Here is an 18,386-nt window from a genome sequence, read left to right on the forward strand (position 1 = left end):
CTGAACCCGAGGGTGACCATTCCCCTTGTTCCATTAATGCAAACATCATCACAGTGAAAAACGTGAGTAACATCTTGGTTTTATCATGAAAGTAAAATTTTGATTTTGCAAAGTTCCTGAAACTCTGTTGGGGATCCCCAGTGGCTCACAGGGGATTCCATGAGAACCCCTGGACGAAGCCACCCCTGTTGTAACTAAGACCAGGGTCATGGCACCCAGTCCGAGCTGGCAAATTGGCAGGGGTACCCTCGGGGAGTGAGAACGAGCTGCTCTGGGCAAAGATGGCCAAGATGGTCGAGACAGAAGCCGCAGAGCTGGGATGGCTGTCGGAAGGGGCTGTGAGCGGCTTCCCCCAGAGGCCCCGGAGAGGGAGGGAGACGGCCTTGTCCCAGATGACGGGTCACCAGAAGGCACCAGGCCATCACATATTCCTCGTGGTCTGTCGGATCCTGTGACTGTGCTGTGACATCCTTCCACGGTGTCACAGGAGCCGTGTCACATGGCCTAACAGGAAGCCGCCTGTTTTCATTTTTATAAATTCCACAAGTCATAGGACCGTGATGCTAAGGCCAGAGCTGCCACTCGTTAGCCCTCGACGGTGGCTCGTCACCGCTTTACATCCGACTTCTCATCAGGAATTGAGGCAGGTCCCCAGACGAGCATGCAAATTGCTGAGGACAGCTCTCCTGGGGGAGGGGGCACGCTGTGGAACGCGGCATTTCCGGCATGTACGAGCAGCTGCCGTCCATCTCCAGAAGCCTAGGCACTGCCCGCCGGCCGGGCCTGGCTCTCCTTGCCCCCCTCCCCTCTGGGCTGGGGCTGATGTTCCTCCTGCTCCCCAAGTGCAGCCTCGCCATTATCTGTAGCTGTCCTGACTGATCCTGAGATGTGCCGATGTTTTCTCCAGAGAGGTTTTTGCTATATGGTGCGTGTACTCACCAGAGAGAGAGACAGAGAGACAGAGAGACAGTGAGAAATCACCCCTGGGGGGATGGCCATGCTTCAATCCCTTTTCCTCCATTCTCCTCTTGGGATCTTGGGCACGTACACGCATGTACCTGGCATGAGTTTTAAGCCACTGGGTCCGGGAATTGAACTGCTGAGTCCAGTGATACAACTATTACATCATCTGCTGGTCCCTGAGATGCACCAGTTGTTACATGCCTACAGTGTTAGCACTGGACACAAGGTCTACCACAGACAGACATTCAGCTAGGGGTCAGAGTCTCTTCCTTAATCCCACGACTGTCTTCTCCTGAAATCCTCGATGCTTCTCCAGTCAGGCTGTCTTTCCCTCAATGTCACTAATTCTCCCTCGTAAGACTTTATCTGGCCTCGGATGTTCAGCGTAGGAGGTGGCTTTGGGTACTACAGAGTTTTTCAGTGTGAAATACCTTCTGGAAAAATGAAGAGCCTCTTGTAACCTCTGTCCCGGAGAAGCCTCGGTGCTGTCATGGGCTGCTGCATTCATGCCCTTGCAGCATGTGTCCCACTCCCTCTGCTGAAGGCTTTGGGGTGGGGGGTAAGACGGGCGGGAGAAGACACTCGTGTGTACCACCTGCACACGAAGACACACACCCAAAGCTGAGAGCACCGAGGGTCAGAAGTACAGGAGAGGGGCCAACTCTGTCCTTGCAGGAGTACAGGAGTGGTGCCAAGGTACGTGGCACCTCTCAGCAGGGCCAGCCCACGTGGGAAGGGTCTGGGAGCCTCCTCGAGGGCCCTGGGCACACGGTGCCCGTGATCCTGGGCTGGCGGAGGCTGGGAAGACAGCGTCGAGGCCCCATGGGAGCGCTATGTCTCTGCCTCTCTGGCTCATGGAAGAAATCAATCTTAAAAAATACATTAAAGAGCGGGAACCAGCAGTTAGCGTAATGGCTATGTCGCTGGATTCCCACGTAGTCGACTGCGGTTCGTGTCCCGGACCCGGTGGCTTAAAACTCACGCCGGGCGCGTGTGCGTGCGTGCCCAAGATCCCGAGAGGAGAATGGAGGAGAAGGGATTGCAGCGTGACCATCCCCCCTGGGGGGTGATTTCTCGCTTTCTGTCTCTATGTCTCTCTCTGTCTGTCTGGCGAGCGCACGCGCCCTACAGTGAAAATCTCTCCAAAAAAAAAAAAAAATACATTAAAGAGCAAAAAAACTGCGTTCTAGAAAGGCAAAACCTGCCCAGTACTGTGGCCCTTGGGCAAGATGGTGGAGACTTCTGTTGTTGCTGTTTTTAGGTTTACGCCCTAGGGCACATGAACTTGCCGGGGAGGGACAAAGACAGGGAGAGGGAAAGTGAGAAGTCACCCTTCTCCTTCGGTTTCCTCCTGAGATCTTGGGTGTGCACACATGTGCCTGGCGTGGTTTTCCAGCTGCTGGGTCAAAAACCGGTATGTGAGCCCGCTGGGCGCGATGGCCGCTGGTGCAGTGGCATGCTGCGGGCAGGCTGAGCACCGGGCCCTCCACTGGGCTGAGAGTGTGCGGACCCGCCACACCTCAGGGGGGACCGCGGAGCCGTGCCACGTCCTGGCACCTGTTCTCCACAGTTGATGAGCGCCCCAAACGCCCCCCACGCTCAGGCACATGTGCCTCTGGGCCAGATTTCTGAGATTCTGGAGAAATTCCTGGCTGGTTGAAGTCAAGTCCTCCATGAATTCTATGAATTAAGAAATACATAGCGTATCTTCTATGAGATTTTAATGTTTCACTGTGAACGTTTCTAAGGAAAGTACGTTTATTAATACAGAAGGCAAAGGGGCATGTCTGCGTCTGGACACACACCCACTCGTGCTCTGAGTTAATTTACATAGAAACTTTTCACCCGCCTTTAATTCAAGTGGATGGAGTCCAGAAATTCTGTCTCTCACTCACAGCACACAGATTGTAAGCTGAGTCTCGACTGCTCTCCTGCCCTTTGGCTAATTAAATTTATCTCTGAAAACCTCCTGAGATTTATATTTTTAATATCTTGATTTGAACGAGGGTTGTCCTAGTGTCTGGACAGAATACTTTCTTTCTGAAATGTTAATTGGGCCGAGAACTCGGAGATAAACAAATTGATTTAATTTTAATCTGCTTTCATGGTGCTGCATAGTGATAACAGGCTTCTGTCTCACAGGGCTGAGAACCACAGCCCCTAAGAGGAGTTTCTGGGTCTATTACGCCGCTCTAAATAGCTTGTGTCGTGCGAGACCGCTCTCCATAAATTACTCTGACTCCAGCAGCCTCTCAGGGACTCCCAGCCTCGCCTGCTGCAGATTTCCATCGGTGAGATGCGGTGTCACAGGAGGGACCCCAGCCCTCGCCCGGGAAGAGCTGCAGACCCTACGGCCCCGTCCCCGGGTGGGATCAGTCCGAGACGTCCTGCTGCGCTTTAGCCAGGTGCAGGGCAGCTGCCAGAGAGGACCCAGCAGGCCGCCTCCCGCATGGTCTGTGGACGGTTTGCATGTAGAGGGGCCCGACATGGGTGGGCAGGGCGTGGTGCTCACCTTGAGAGCCCGGCTGGTCCGAATGGTAAGTCACAGACATGCAGGGACGTCGCGTTTGCATCCCAATGCAAGCGGCCTGCTCAGAGAGCATCCCGGCACCCCTGGGCCCTCCGACCCGGCCAGGTCCTCTCTTCACCCTCGCATGCATTGCAGGCTTCTCTGCCTCTGCGCTCTGCCCTCAGACGGCGCCCGGCAACGTCCGCCCCGCCGTGTCCAGAGCCACCATTTCCCAGCGTCCACCGGGCAGGGCCGTGGGCCCTAGTTCCTGCCTGTCAGCCTGCAGGGAAGCCACGTGCTGACCACACTGCTGGCCCTGGTCGGGCATGGTGCTAGGCAGGGCCCGAGGTCCTTGTTGGCCCGAGGGCGAGGCCCCGTCTGGGCTGCTGGCCGCTGTCCTCCTCTCTCTCTAGTGGATGCGCACACACACTCTCGCATACCTCGCTCATGAAGTAGGTAGAGAATAAACAAGTAAAGGCCACATGCTGCTCCCAGGTAGACACGGGCACCGGCCCGAGGTCCACCTCGCCTTCGCCAGTGCCGGTGAGGTGCCAGGCGGAAGAGCCACCGAGGCTCTCCTGGTCTGGGTGAGCGCAGCCCGAAGGGAGTGAACTCGTGGCCTGCTCTGTAGGTGTTCTTTGTCCCCTACCAGCCTTCGCGGTCCACCCCACCTGGGGAGACGAGCCCATGGGGTGGACAGGGTGCTCTGTCCTCTGCCGTACCCTCGGCACCTAGCAGGTGGGCACAGAAAAGGTGCCCGTGGACTGCTCCTTACCCGAGTGGTCTACATGGAGCATCATGGGCTCCTTACCCGAGTGGTCTACACGGAGCGTCATGGGCTCTTTACCCAAGTGGTCTACACGGAGCGTCATGGGCTCCTTACCCGAGTGTCTCCTACACGGAGCGTCATGGGCTCCTTACCCGAGTGGTCTCCTACATAGAGCGTCATGGGCTCTTTACCCGAGTGGTCTACACGGAGCGTCAGTCCAACGACCGGGTCACACCCTGCTGTGAGCATCACAACTCCCATTTCTTTGCTTTTAAGAAAATAGACAAAAGAAGACTTGATCACGTTTTCAGGTCCCGAGACATCTGTGGGGCGGTGGGTCGCAGCGCAGCTTTCGGAGCGCAGGGGCTGAGCGGCTGTGACCCTGGCTCGGCCTCGCAGTAAGAGGGAGGGTCTCACTGGTCCTCTGACACGGGTCCTGACTGGGGAGGAATGGCCCCGCTCACGGCTCCATGTGACGGACACCCTCCGCACAGCCCCTTCACGGGAGGAAACTGCTCCTACCGTCCTCAGGCTCCCTTTCCCCGGCTGGTCCTGAGTGCGAGTCCCCCAGCGAGAGGCATGACATCTGGGAGGTGGAGAAGAAGCCAAAGGGTCCCAGGCTTTAAGGAGAGGCTGAGACCCCCGGCCTTGGGAGCTGAAGCCTGGCCATCCCTGAGCCAAGAGCTGGCCATGGGCAGGTCTTTGCAGCTCACCGATGGTCTCTGAGTCCTCTTAGCCGACACCCCTACTTGGAACATTCTGGAGTCACCTTAGGTTCTGTTCCAGGTGGGCCCCCCAGGGATGTTGCATTTCTGACCCCATGTAGAAAGTCATAACTAGAATAGCATGTGTCTCTCCGTGCGGAAGCAGCTCTACGTCGAAACGCAAGCCTTCGGCCCTGACTTTGCCGGGGGACCCCGAGCTTCCTGCAGGGACGGCAGGAGCGGCCTGGTGGCCTCCCCCGGCCCGCGCCATTACTCTATCATGGAGACGCCAGGCCGCCGCTCTATCGCGCAGGCTAGCAGACTGCAGAGTCACACCGTGCATGAATCCATGCACTTCCGGTAACATCTCCCTGCTTCAGCTGAATTATTCTTCACAACAATTTTAGCTGATTAGGTATGCAATGTAACTATAATAAAATCTTCAGTGGAATTTTTAAAATTAAAATATTGGCAAACACTGTGTCTATTCAAGACGTGCAGTTATTGACTGTCTACGTGGTGCTGTGTGGTGATTACACAGCAAGTTCCCTGATGAGTGCACCACCGCCCACCCTGCCTGTGAGGGCCCAGCCTGTGCTGTTCATGGCCAGCACCCGTGAGCTGTGGTCCGTCTCTCCCCCATCCTCGGTCTCCCGGCCCTACGATTCCCCCGATTCGATGAGTAAGCACTGATGGCTGACAGACACCGGCCGCATACGCTGGAATCTCCACAGATTTCCGTGCGGAGAAGCACGACCGTGATCAGTTACAGACCTTCGAACATAAAAGAGGAACACGTTAGAATAACATTCCATGGAAAAGTCAAACAAAGGGAAGCTAAAGAGAAAACAGCATCCAGAATACCTAACTCCAGTGGAGAAGAGGCTGTCTGTGTATTTTTTTAAGTGAATAATGGTGGCTATCAAATCACCATGGTATTTAGGTTCCGGTGAATTCTTTTAAAAGAAGGCTATAACAGTTTAATTTTAAAATGTCAATAGTTACAATATTCCGAAATTTTCAACCTTTGTAGCTTAGGGAGAATTTTAAATGTCAGCATTACAATACGCCTGGCGATACATAGCTTTGTGAGTTATTCTGAACCGTTGCCATCCGGTAGAATTTCCTACATTGGTGGAAATGTTCTGTTAACCCTGCTGTCCAATATGGCGGACCCCATCCACAGGTGGCTACAGAAGATGCTCGACATGCTTGGGAGTGCAGGCTGAATCTATTTTCCAACTAAATCCAAACCATTTCACACAGTCCAGGGGTTTTGGAGTAGACAGTACATTTCCAAGACAAGACAGTGAAGTTACCATAACCTGTGAGAAGGTCCAGGGCAGGTTGCAGAATTCCCTCGGCTCACGGCTTTAAAGGGAGGGCAGCCGACGAGTGTCATGGAGGTCTTCCCTGTGAGCCTCAGCCAGCGCCAGGACAGTCCTCCTCTTCTCACTCAGACTCCTTTGGAAGAGCCTGTCTGCTCCGTTGCCTATGGAAGACGTGAGAGTCACCTTGTTGTCACGGGGGCTGTGTTAGGGTTTGGGCTGAGCTTGGACAGCTGGGACCTCAGCCTGACAGTGCTCCGGGTGGCCGGGGGGCAGGCGTGATGGCCACCGCGGGACCAGCATGTTCCTGCAAGCGTGGAGATGCACTGGCAGCTGGGGGTGGGATGGTGGTGTTGCATGCTCGCCTGAGAACACGCTCGTGAGCAGAGTTCTTCCCAAAGCCCCACACCGCCCACAGGTCCGGACTGGGGACTCGGGTATGCACCCCAGGGAGGCCAAAAGGAGGTGTGAGCTCCACGAGGGTCCCCTGCATCTGCCTTAACGTGCACTTCGGGCATGTTTGAACAGAAAGCTGGCGTTTACGAAACGGCACGAGCCACGTGTGCGCGGTGCCTGTGGTCCAGTGACCCAAGATCCAACTCCACATCTGGAGCTATGTACTCATTTTCCTATCCATATCCTGTTATATCTTTACTTATCACGTCTAAAGAGAGAAGAAGAAACCATTAAAACCATAATGTAAAAAGCTGTGCGTGTAACTGTATATTGCCAACAAGATTTTTCTTTCTTTTTACTTTCCGTCTTCCCTCTTGTCCAGGCATAGGGTCTTGCAGTGACTGGCCGGGCTGTGGGAAGGCCTTGCAGGGTCTGAATACTGATGAGGCTTCACATCCATCTTTTCCTGGGGGCTGGCTGGGAGTACAGGCAATAAAACATGAACAGTGAACTAGGTTTCAAAAGTCCAAGATTATGTTTTTTTCTATTTTTCCCTCTGCTAACTACCTAGTGTCTTTTTAAAACATCAAAGTCTCTGGTACAGAGGTGTGTTCTCCGGGCCCAGCCTGTGGCCTAGTGGCTAAGAGAGTGGGATCCCACATGGCCGCTGGTTGTTTTCCCAGCCCCCCACAGCCTGAACACATGCTGGGCCTGAGTGCACACCTGCCCTAAAGCCCCACAGGATGGGGAGTGGAGGACGGATTGCAGCATGGCCACGCCCCACGTGGGGTGCGTCCTCCCTCTCCTGTCTGTCTGTCTCTGCAGGGGCGTGCACCTCTGACTGTTAGCATGTTGCTTTCCTGGCCGTCCTAACACGTGTGTGATGAACGAGGTCTCACACCAGCCTTATTAGCTCTTCCACCTCTGCCCAGGCCGCTGCCTGGCCAAGAGGTCCTCCCAGGGGAATTCTGTAGCTACAGACCCAAACTTCATCCCCCCTGTGGACTGTTCTTTGGAGGGCTGCGACTGAGACAAGCCTTTTTATCAGGGCGTCCTCAAGTTCAAAGTCGTCCCATTGCGTGGCTAAGTGTGCTCCTGCAGTCAGCACAGGGCAGCCGCCGGAAGTCGAGGGACCCACTGCGCTGCTCAGCACTCACAAGCGATGGGGCCAAGTTCTGTGCAATCAGCTTCTCTTTCCAATTCGGAAAAGAAGGCTTTGCCGTGGGTTTAGCCGTGCTCGCAGTTCCCATTATTGTCGCTGTTTTTACTGACAGCCCGAGAACTGGCAGGGTGTTTGGTGTCTCAGGACAGAGAGAGAGGCAGCGAGGTGGCGGGGGCTGTGCGACTTCAGGTCACAGGGAGCCTTGAAGGAGGATTATCCTGGTGACTGGAGCCCCATCCGCCATAGGAAGAAAGCCCCAAAGGAAGCCAGGTCTTGATCTCAGAAGTAGGGACACGGCAAGTGGAAGATCTGGTCTAGCCAGAGTCTGCATCCTTGAGAACTAGAACCGCAGGAAGCTGAACTCTGGCCTCCTCCCCAAAGAAGCTGGTTTGATTCCCCCTGGAGGCAGGAGTCGAGGCCTGTCTGCTCTGTAAGGAGAGTCATTTGCTGGGAAATATCGAATTCTAGGTCTCCGTGTAGGGGTGACGGTGTAGACAAGGTGGCGATAGATCGGGAAGGTACCAGGGTTTTGATTCACGGAAAAGAGTTATCTGAAAACGACGCATGGGATGAGAAGCCACGTACTCATCCACGAACATACACTTCTATGGCGAGCCTCGCGGGACCCCGTAAGCAGCGCCGATGTCTTTGGGCACCGGTTACCCCTGCTCTGCGCTTCTTCTCACCCGTCTTTCTCTCAACTTCAGCTTGCAATGGCAGCCCTCCTCACTTCCACATCGTATGAGGGCTCCTGTGGAACCCATCACCTCGGCCTTGCCTGGGCGCCTTTGGGTTTAGACTTTTGGGGAGAGGAAATCTGAACATTCTGAGCTTGTCAATACAGTCCACGGAGTACCAGCCAGATCAGTCCTCGGATCGAACCTCTAACCCTAACGCCCGTGGCCAGACATGGTGGGCACAGTCACACGGGGAGGGAGGAAGGGCGGAGAAACGCAGGGCTGTGTCTAGCGTTTGGGGAAACACTAGGTGGTCCTGTCTGAAGGGCGATCCAGGATTTGTAAGGAGACGCGGTCGGAGGGCGTGGGAGCTTCTGCTGAGATGGCGACTGACATCGGACACCCACGAATACAGAGATGAGCGACGTGGGGGCTGAGGACTCTCCCGGGTAAAAAATCCAAATGTATCTGTGACCACGGTCAAATGTAAGTCGCACGTCCGGTAAACTGGAAGGCGAAGAGGGCCTTAGAGAAGACGGGTTTTTATCTGGTAACTCTGGGCATAGAAATGCGAGCGACAGTGCTGCACTGGAGCGGGGGCCAGCGTGTGCGTCTCAGGGGTGGCCCCCGTGCTAGCAGTACTTATACCACGGGAGCGGCACGTGTTACACGTCAGACCTGTGTCCACTACTGCGCCCGTGTCGGCGGTGAGGCGTCTTTCTTCCCACTGCTGAGCGGCTCTGACACATGCCCAGGGCAGAGGCTCCTCCAGTCTTCCTGAGAGTGCCTGGGATGGGGGAATTACGACACTTGGGAACCAACAGAGTGGCCAGTGCACGAACACAGGGGAGGGGCGGCAGGAGCGCTGAGCACTGGCCCGAGCAGAAGCTCTGTGGCCCAGGGGCGGGTGCACATGGCCAGAGCGAGCGGGCTGCAGTAGCAGAGTGCAGACCTCGGGCTCCGGGACAGCAGTGGAGAGAGGGACTGAGGAGGGCTGCAGGAGTCCACATGGACAGTCCCAGACCTAAGAGTGAGCTCCGCTTTCTCCTACAGGCAGGAGCGCCAGGTCTGACAAAGGGGGAGCTGGAGCTACTCAGCACTATCGAGCCAGCCAGCCTGGGCACAGGCGCTAAAACGACCTCGCTGTGTCCAGAGGTGCTCAGACTGGGCATGCGTGATCTGGTTGTTGGGTCTAGACTATGGGTGACCTTGGATGCCAGGATCAAGAGGCAACATGTTACACTTGAAGCCGTTCATGCTAGAGATGACAGACAGACAGAGGGAGTTAGATGCCAGGTAGATAGGAAGGTGACTGTTAGAGAGATGGATGGAAAGAAATGATAGATTCCAGGTAGACAGGAAGGTGATAGAAAGATGGATGGATAGACAGACATGATGGTTAGACGCGTGGTGGTTAAGGGCACCGGACTCCCACATGGCCGACTGCAGTTCGAGTCCTGGACCTGTCGGCTTGCTTTCTCTCTCTCTCTCTCTCTCTCACTCTGTCCCTCTCTGGTCAAATTAAAATAAACACATGGATGAATAAAGTTAAATAAAATCTTTAAACAAAATAAATACTACTAAGAGCTAACAGGTAGATTTTCGTGTGGGATAAACACGATTAGGTCGTGTGCTAACTCTGTCTTTCAGTCTGCACTCTGCGTGCATTCGAAGGTCCCACATGGAGCTGTCCGGGTGGCCCATGGACGTACCCTCCCTATCCCGTGGCGCTGTTTCTCCTGAACGTGGCTCACTGTTTTCAGGCCTCAGCCGACAGAGTCTCTTCTGACCGTGTGGGAGGGAATTCAGAGCAAGAGGTAAACTCCCCAGTGCAGGGAGAAGAGCCTTCCAGTCAGGCAGCTTTCATCTCTGCCCAAGTACAAGGGAAACTTCGTTAGGGTCATGGAAAGATGGAATTAAAGTACGAGTTTATTTTATTGCCAAAAAAAAAAAATCTGATATCCAGGCATTTTTTTCATAATACACATTTGCACAAGCTCTTTGAAGATGCCTTGCAATTGCTCGCTGTGTACCTAGTGACACCGTCTTCACACCAACCTCGATGTCATGGACTGCTGAGTTTGCTGGGATTCTTTTCTTTTTTGAGAGAAATTTGTTATAGGGCATGCACACACAAGCACTTGCTGAAGAGACAAAACGTGAGAAGTCACCCCCCGAGGGGGATGGCCACACCACAATCCCTTCTCCGCTGTTCTCTGGAGATTTGGGACATGCACACACATGTGTCCAGTGTGAGTTTCAAGCCACCAGGTCCGGGACTTGAACCATGGTCGACCATGTGGGAGTCCAGCGACGTAACCATTACGCCATCTGTTGGTCTCAGTTCTCGGGGTTTTTTAATGTGAAGGTTTGATAGATAATTTGTTAGAATCTATGGATCCTTTGTTAATTGTAAGGGAGGTAACTGAGGGTCTCGAACTCGGTTGCCTTCCTGGAGTGGGAAGTAACGAATGGGAGTGCGTTGGCCACGGCCGTGTGTAGGAAAGATGTTTCTGTTTGGGGGTGCACACAGGGGCATGTGTCTGCTCCGAGGCGCGGCCCTAGCCAGGTGGCAGCGTTGAAATGTGTAGGTCAAGGACTGTTGTATTGTGTTTCAAGACAAGCCAAATCGAGATTTTTTTAAGAAAACGTCTTGTTTGAAATATTGGCTTACATGATCAGAATGGACTAAAATGATGTCAGACAAGGTATCTGCAGGCCAAATCCATTCTAAGGGCCTCCATTCCATGATTTCTGGGGGAGGGGCACAACTCCCCAGCCGTGACGGGGGCTGCAACTGTAAGTCCTACTCAGGGACATCGCTGTTCTGCTTTCGTAGGAGTTTCTTAGCCTGGTGTAATCCCAAATTATTTGTAGAATGAATCAATGAGCAATAGTCCAAAGGTAGGTTTGGTTTACTTGCCTTGTATCTTTTTTAACCAGAGAACAGGTGTACCCTCCAGAGAGAGAGAACGGGAGACAGTAGGGTAGTGGGAGAGGGAGAAGAGAAAGCACCCCAGTGAGACATGTCATCCTGCAGTTCCTTCTACGTCTTCCGTCCAGTTGGGATGTTAGGCATGCACGCAGCTTGACAAGTCTCTCAAGCCTCCGGGACTGGGGTAAAGCCGCGTGGTTGGCCGTGTGGGATCCAGCTCCCTTGATGGCCAGGCTGAGGGCCAGCCAGTCACCTAGCTGTTAAATGTTTCCCTGAGCCCCTTTCTCCCACCCCACTCTCCTCCCTCTGTATCCACCCCTGCTACCCTCCTTCTCCCCAGCCCTCTACCTAATCCCCCCATCCACCCCTGCTACCCACCCCTTCTATACTGTCCCTAGAACCCCCACTTGCCCTCCTTACTGTTATATTTTCAGATCTTTCCATTTCTGCCACTGAGTGTGGGCACTCGGTATATATCGAGTGGGGACATCCATTTTCCCTCCTCCCTTTGTCCTTTTCTTCCTGCCTTCCTCCTCTTTCCATCTTTTCTTTCTTTCTTTTGAAGCAAACCCTCTAGACAGGGTCTCACTGTGCTGTGACATCCCCTTCCTTCCAGCCGGCCGGGATCACAGGTGCCCACCCGCATGTCACACGCAGGGCGTCCACGTCGACCCAGTCTGTGGTCCCAGCATTGCAGAGCAGCACCCACAGCCCAGTTCACTCTGGCTGGGCCTGCTCACCGGCGTTACTCACTACCTGCCTCAGCCCTTCATAACCAAGGAGGACACGGGAGCAGCGAGGAGGGGACACGGGATCAGCGAGGAGGGGACACGGGACCCCTGAGTGGACGCAAGGGCAGCAAGGTCGAGGTCGTGTGCTGTAGTTGGAGCTGCCGTGGGTGTAGCCTGTGCTTCCTGGAGAATGACATGGCTCCACTCTGGGCCCCATGTTCAATTTATCCCCGTTCACTGGAAACCTCTGGCCTTGTGGGGCTGTGCAGGGAGTCTTAGCCCCGGAGGCCACGCCCCACCTTCCTCCTTCCGGCTCCTGCCCCCCCTGCTCTGAGAACCAGCACCCGCACTGGTCTCCCCTCTAACGTGCCATGGTGGCCGCCCTGGGACAGCACTGTGACCCCCCTTCTGCTTGTCCCTCTGCCCCTGTTGTTCTTCCTGGGTAGCAAGACTCCAGAAATGGTCGCAGGCCCAGCTGTGGAAGTGCGTGCTGCTAGGGTGCCGTGCCACACTCACTGGGACCCCGTGGGGACTCAGGTTCAATTTCTGGTTCAGCCTAAAGCCTGGACGGGAGGACTGTGCTACGGGCCAGCTGGCAGCTCAGGCGGCAGGGGGCAGCTGACATGTGGGGAGGCCCTGTCTTTTTTTTTAGAAGGTCATATTAAAGTGGCCACCCTTCTCTTCTATTTTTTTCCCTTGAGAGGTTTTTGCTGTAGGGTGCTTGTGTTCACTGGAGAGACAGAAAGAGAGTGAGAGATTCCCCCTCAGTGGATGGACACACTGCAGTCCCTTCTTCTCCATTTTCCTCTCAGGATCTTGGGCACGCACACATGCCCCATGTGAGTTTCAAGCCGGGTCTGGGATTCAAACCACAGACCATGTGGGAGCCCAGTGCCTTAGCCACTACGCCACCAGCTGGCCCCTCTGACCTTCATTTGAACGTTAATTTTACCCTCACAATGGCACTGTGAAAGCAGAATCCTCAGGCCCACAGGGGTGTGAGTGCGAGCCAGAAGTGGCGCCCAGCCCCGTCTGCCGCCCCGTCATGTGCCTCCCTGCGGCGTGAGTTCTTGACCCGTGCTTGGGGGTCTAGAGTCCGGTGCACGGTTGTCATCTCTCTGGGGCTGTGCTCCGATGGCATGCAAAGGGACCGGTCGGATGATGTGGAGCTTCAGGGCCTCTCCACATTTCCGTTCCTACTTGTGGTCCTTTTCTGTGCATCTGTGTTACAGCACGTGTCCTGGCACTGCTAGGCCGAGTGTGTGGTCTCGAGGCGTGTGCGTCTGCAGTGAGGCCGTGCACGGACATGCCTTTACTGAACAGACCTACCTGGTTAAAGAACTGGGTTCAAGGATTTATCTGATCGCTTCCACGAGGCCAGCTCTCCTCTGCTGCACCGCTGGCCTGTAACTGAAGGCATCGGAGTCGCTCTGAAGTTGCGGCCAGGAGACCTGGCAATGTGGTCTTCAGGGGTGGAGAGAGGTGCCCAGCGCTTCACGAAGGGGAGAGGGATGAGCCCCTTGGACTGGGACAGCATTGTAAGCAAGCACGTCATCGAGAGGTCAGCCTGGTGGGGGAACCAGCAGTTGGCATAATGGCTATGTCGCTGGACTCCCATGTAGTCGACCATGGTTTGAGTCCCAGACCCGGTGGCCTAAACTCATACCAGGAATGTGTGCGTGCATGCCCAAGATCCCAAGAGGAGCATGGAGGAGAAGGGATTGTAGCACGGCCCTCCCCCCTGGGGGGCGATTTCTCGCTTTCTATCTCTCTGTCTCTCTCTGTCTTTCTGGTGAGCGCACGCACCCTATAGCAAAAACCTCTTCAAAAAAAAAGAGTGTTGGCCTAGGAGGGCTGAGATGTGGGGTGAGGCTGAAAGGGGTTCTTAAAGTAAGCAAGCTATTAAATGTGGGGTAACATACAGAGTCGGTGAAAAATGATACATATATTTTTTCTGGTCAACCAGAAATTAGCAAAGAATGAGTATAAAGGGCATAGCCGCTACACACGAGAAGACCTTGTGTTCTTTTCTACAGTGAATGAGACACAATAAGTAAGGGTAAAGGGAATAATCCCGAAAAAGCCTGCTGTCCCTGAGAAGGGCCATTGTTCTGTGAACCGTGGGGTACACGCACACTCCCCTGGTTAACGGGTGGGGGGCTGTTATCAGGTGCACAGCGCACGAGTGCGACCTCGGGTGGGCGGACGCTGCTCGGCCCCGTGCGGCCCCGTGTGGGATCTGGAGGGCACAGGTTGGCTTCTAGCCAGGAGGCGTCCACCAGAAGAGGCCGCGAGCTGTGCGCCCTCGGAGAAGCACGCCAGGAAGTCCTTCCTCCTGGCACTGCGTGGATCGTTCAGTGGCCTCACCTTCATCCCTCATGTCCCCGGCGTGCTGCAGGGGGTTGCCGGGGAAGGTCAGGGCCAGCCTGCTGGGCCGGTTAGACCCGCCGTTCCATGGCATCTCCACCACAGACACTACCCCAGTGGATTCAGTTCTGGGGAGAGCGTGTTCTGCAGGACTGCCCCGGGTCACATGTCACCTCTTGGCTTGGGTGGCGAGAGACCCTTGATGTGAGAGCAGGGCGTATCACACGGACAGAATCGAGACGCTGTCAGCTGGGCGGAAGAGACTGGGTGGGGAAGAAGTCACAGTGGCCCTGCAGTGGGGACCCAGGCTGCCAGCTCATCCAGCTGTGCCCGGGCGTGTGTGCTGTGTGTAGATTATGCACAGGGTATGCGTATATACATAGAGTTACATAAACACACACGTGTATAGGTACATGCATTGCGTGTATATATACACGCACATGTGTGCACGCACACACTGCATACATAACTCTGTTATGTTTTAAAATACCGCATACCCTTAGCCCACGCTGGTCCACAGCATGTGCATTCTGGAGGGGAGGTGACGACTCCCCCATATCCATGCTAGGTACCTCGGTACGTACAAATCCACGCAGGGTCTTCGGAGAGCAAGCGCTATGCTGATCCCTATGTGACCCCCACCAGGCTGTCAGTGTTACCCGTAGTTACTGAACCTCAAAGCAGTCATAAAACCGCCCCGAGAATGGCAGTGACTCCTGTCGGTGTGACCAAGGAGGTTACGTTTGGGGAGGCCCTGTGGAGATGGTGCTGCGCTTGTCCTAAGAGCCACCGCTCCGGTTCCAGAGCTCGGCCACCCGCGGCTCTGGGTGAGCCCGAGCCAACCTTGTCCAGGAAATACCTGGGCTGTGTCTGGGAGGAACCGCCACCGGCCTGCTGCACACGCTCCTTGGATCACCTGCTGCCTGGAGCACCTCTTGAGCAAATCTCCCTTCCCTGACTCAGAACTCCTGACACTTGTCCTAGAAATGTCTTTTCTTTCCAAAATACTCCGTGGTGTCTGTGAAAGACAATTCCCATGGCCCTGTAATAAATTTCAGAAAAAATGATTGCCTCTTAGAAATAATGCTGCAGGGACCAGTAGATGGCATAATGGTTATGTCGCTGGACTCTCACGTGGCCAACTGTGGTTCGAGTCCTGGACCGGCAACTTAAAACTCATGCCGGGTGCATGTGTGTGCATGCCCAAAATCCCAAGGGGAGAATGGAGAAGCTACTGCGGCATGGCCATTCCCCCAGGGCTGACTTCTCGCTTTCTGTCCCTCTCTGTCTCTCATGAGTACACATGTTTGACAGCAAAAAATCTCTCAAAAAAAGGAAGACAAATTAATGCTGAAAATGACAACTTCACAGAGCTACAAGGAATTATGAGCAACAAGTAGTAGCTGCTTCATGGGTTAAATAACAACCAAGTCCTGTCTTAAGAACTTGAAGAGGGTTCATTGGAGGAACGGTCTCTGAATTCCAAATGACCTACTTACGAGTAAAATGTAAGACACGTGTAAGCTCGTTATCTATCAGAGACGCCCGTGGACCGATCGCTCCTGTAGAATACAGACATTGCCAAATCCGGGTTGATGACCCATTTATTTAAAGCACATTTGATTCAGTGAGATTCCAGTGTAGCGTAATTGGGGCAGCCCCCAGAATTCATCTTAATATAATGGTAGCTGTCCACAGTGAATTGAACTTTCTCCACCACGCATCTTGGTTGCCTGCACTCTAATTGCATTTCTGCAGGCAGGAATCAGAACTCACCCGAGAGTTCAGGTCAGACGACCTCTGGCCCGCGCGTGCAGTTCCCAGTTCGTAAATGACGACATTCAAAATGCTTCTCCAGTGATGGTTATTCCACAAACATGGTGCGTTTTTCCCATGGATAATTCCATGTGTGGTGAGCATTTCCGAAAGGAGCACACGCAGGAAGCAGTGTGCACTTGTCACAGCCATACGGTGACCGGGGCCCCTCCAGGCTCAGCGAGTTGCCAGGAGGACTCAGACCTCGGCGTGTAGCCTGGACGTGTCACCCAAGGGTGCACAAGCACATGTGCGAAAGAAAGGGCGGGGGTGCGGCCTGGGGGACCAGGCTCGGGCTCCCGAGTGTCCCTGTGGGGTCACACAGGGCGGGCTTGCCCCTCCATCCTGTGAGCTACTGTCTACCGAGGAGCCGCCGTGAGCCCAGGCGTCTAGGTCTTACTGGGGGCTGGTCGTGGACACTCCGTCCAGACTCCCAGAAGGAGAGCAGGTGTCTTACCTAAACCACAGCATCCCATACAGTCAAGGCACCGTGAGCCCCTTAGGCCTCTGTGTTCAGTCCTGCACCATGTATTAAAATGTGTTTCTGTGAGAAAACTCCTAGCACTGGGGACAGCCCTGCCCGTTTTCCTGCGCATCATCCTCCTCTCACCCCTAAAAGCAGGGCGTGGTCTCGACGGCGGAGGGGACTCGAGACCGAGAGTAGGAGCTGTCGACGTGGGCCGTGAGCTCGGGCCGCCACTTCTGTCATCGTCAGCTCCCAGGTGCCACCGAAGCTGCCTGTGTTCCTGGATACTTCTGCATCAGGCTCTCACGTGGCCCAGCCTCTGCTGACTGCAGAGTTGAACCACGTGCCGACCACGGTCTGAGTCCCTAGCCCCGCCGGCCTAGAAACCTGCGGGTACATGAAGGAGGGTCCCGGCAGGGTGGAGGGCCAGAGGAGGGGGTGATACACGACCAGGCCCTGGGGAGGGGCCCCCGACTCTCTCAGGCATGTGTGCTCTCTGTCACGGGTAACCGACAGACACACGAAATCCTTCCGACTTCCCCAAGGGACAGAGAAAATACAAAGGAGACCCCTTTCAGACACCCTGGCCGTTTGTAAGCTCACTGCCGGCAGTTTGCAGTCTCGTCTCTTTGCCATGCCGTGTCTGTTCTCACTGTCCGTGTTCCAGAGGAAAGTTAAGACGAACAAGAAGCCCAGTCCTGCCGCGCCTCTTCCTTGGCTCACCCAGGACACGGCGCGCATGCCTCGCCCTCCCACTGGGACGGGAGGACGGCGCAGGACAGGGGTCAGTGGGCTGTCGGGCTTACTGCTCGCCGGGACGTTTATCTGAGCTTTGAGATTTAATAGCGTTAGGGGATGTGAGAACGAGGGGTGTCCAGTGATGAAGAGTGCGCGTGGCGTCCAGTGGGTCGGGGTCAGCCCCCGAGAATTCACTGCGATGCGGGGAAGTTCCAGGGCCACCCCACCCGCCTGGTGCTCGGGGCCACTCGCAGCCCACCTCCCCGTGGGCGGGAAAGCCTGGGCTGTCCGTGCGCTCGGTGAAAATGAAAACGCGCTGACTTCACAGACTTCACGGCACACTGGGGGGAGTTAGGGTCAAACAGATGTGGAGGAGAGGCTGGTCACGGGCTAGGAATGGCAGCAAGGACGCGGGCGGTGGTGACAGCAGCGCTGACCACGGGGCAGAAACAGCAGGCCCCGGGCCAGGTGGGCCCGGCCCTGTCTCCCCACCTGCTCGTCCAGGGCTGTCCTTATTCCTAGTGTGGGGGCCTCAGGCACACTGGGGGGAGTTAGGGTCAAACAGATGTGGAGGAGAGGCTGGTCACGGGCTAGGAATGGCAGCAAGGACGCGGGCGGTGGTGACAGCAGCGCTGACCACGGGGCAGAAACAGCAGGCCCCGGGCCAGGTGGGCCCGGCCCTGTCTCCCCACCTGCTCGTCCAGGGCTGTCCTTATTCCTAGTGTGGGGGCCTCAGCTTTCCCCCTCTGCACGTGGAGCGAGATCACCCGGGCGAGCCATTCCCTGTGGCGGCCGGTCTCACAAACGTGGGCAGGCTCACTCGTTC

The 18,386-nt window shown here is 55.3% G+C and overlaps 1 protein-coding gene across 1 annotated transcript in view; it reads left to right on the forward strand.

Annotated features, from left to right (window-relative positions):
* LOC102503351 (transmembrane protein 132D) overlaps positions 1-18,386 on the forward strand; it is a 399,636-nt gene that overhangs the window by 142,159 nt on the left and 239,091 nt on the right. The window lies entirely within an intron of this gene.

The sequence above is a fragment of the Tupaia chinensis genome, unplaced genomic scaffold, assembly GCF_000334495.1.
Source record: "Tupaia chinensis unplaced genomic scaffold, TupChi_1.0 Scaffold000211_1, whole genome shotgun sequence".
Classification (NCBI taxonomy): domain Eukaryota; kingdom Metazoa; phylum Chordata; class Mammalia; order Scandentia; family Tupaiidae; genus Tupaia; species Tupaia belangeri.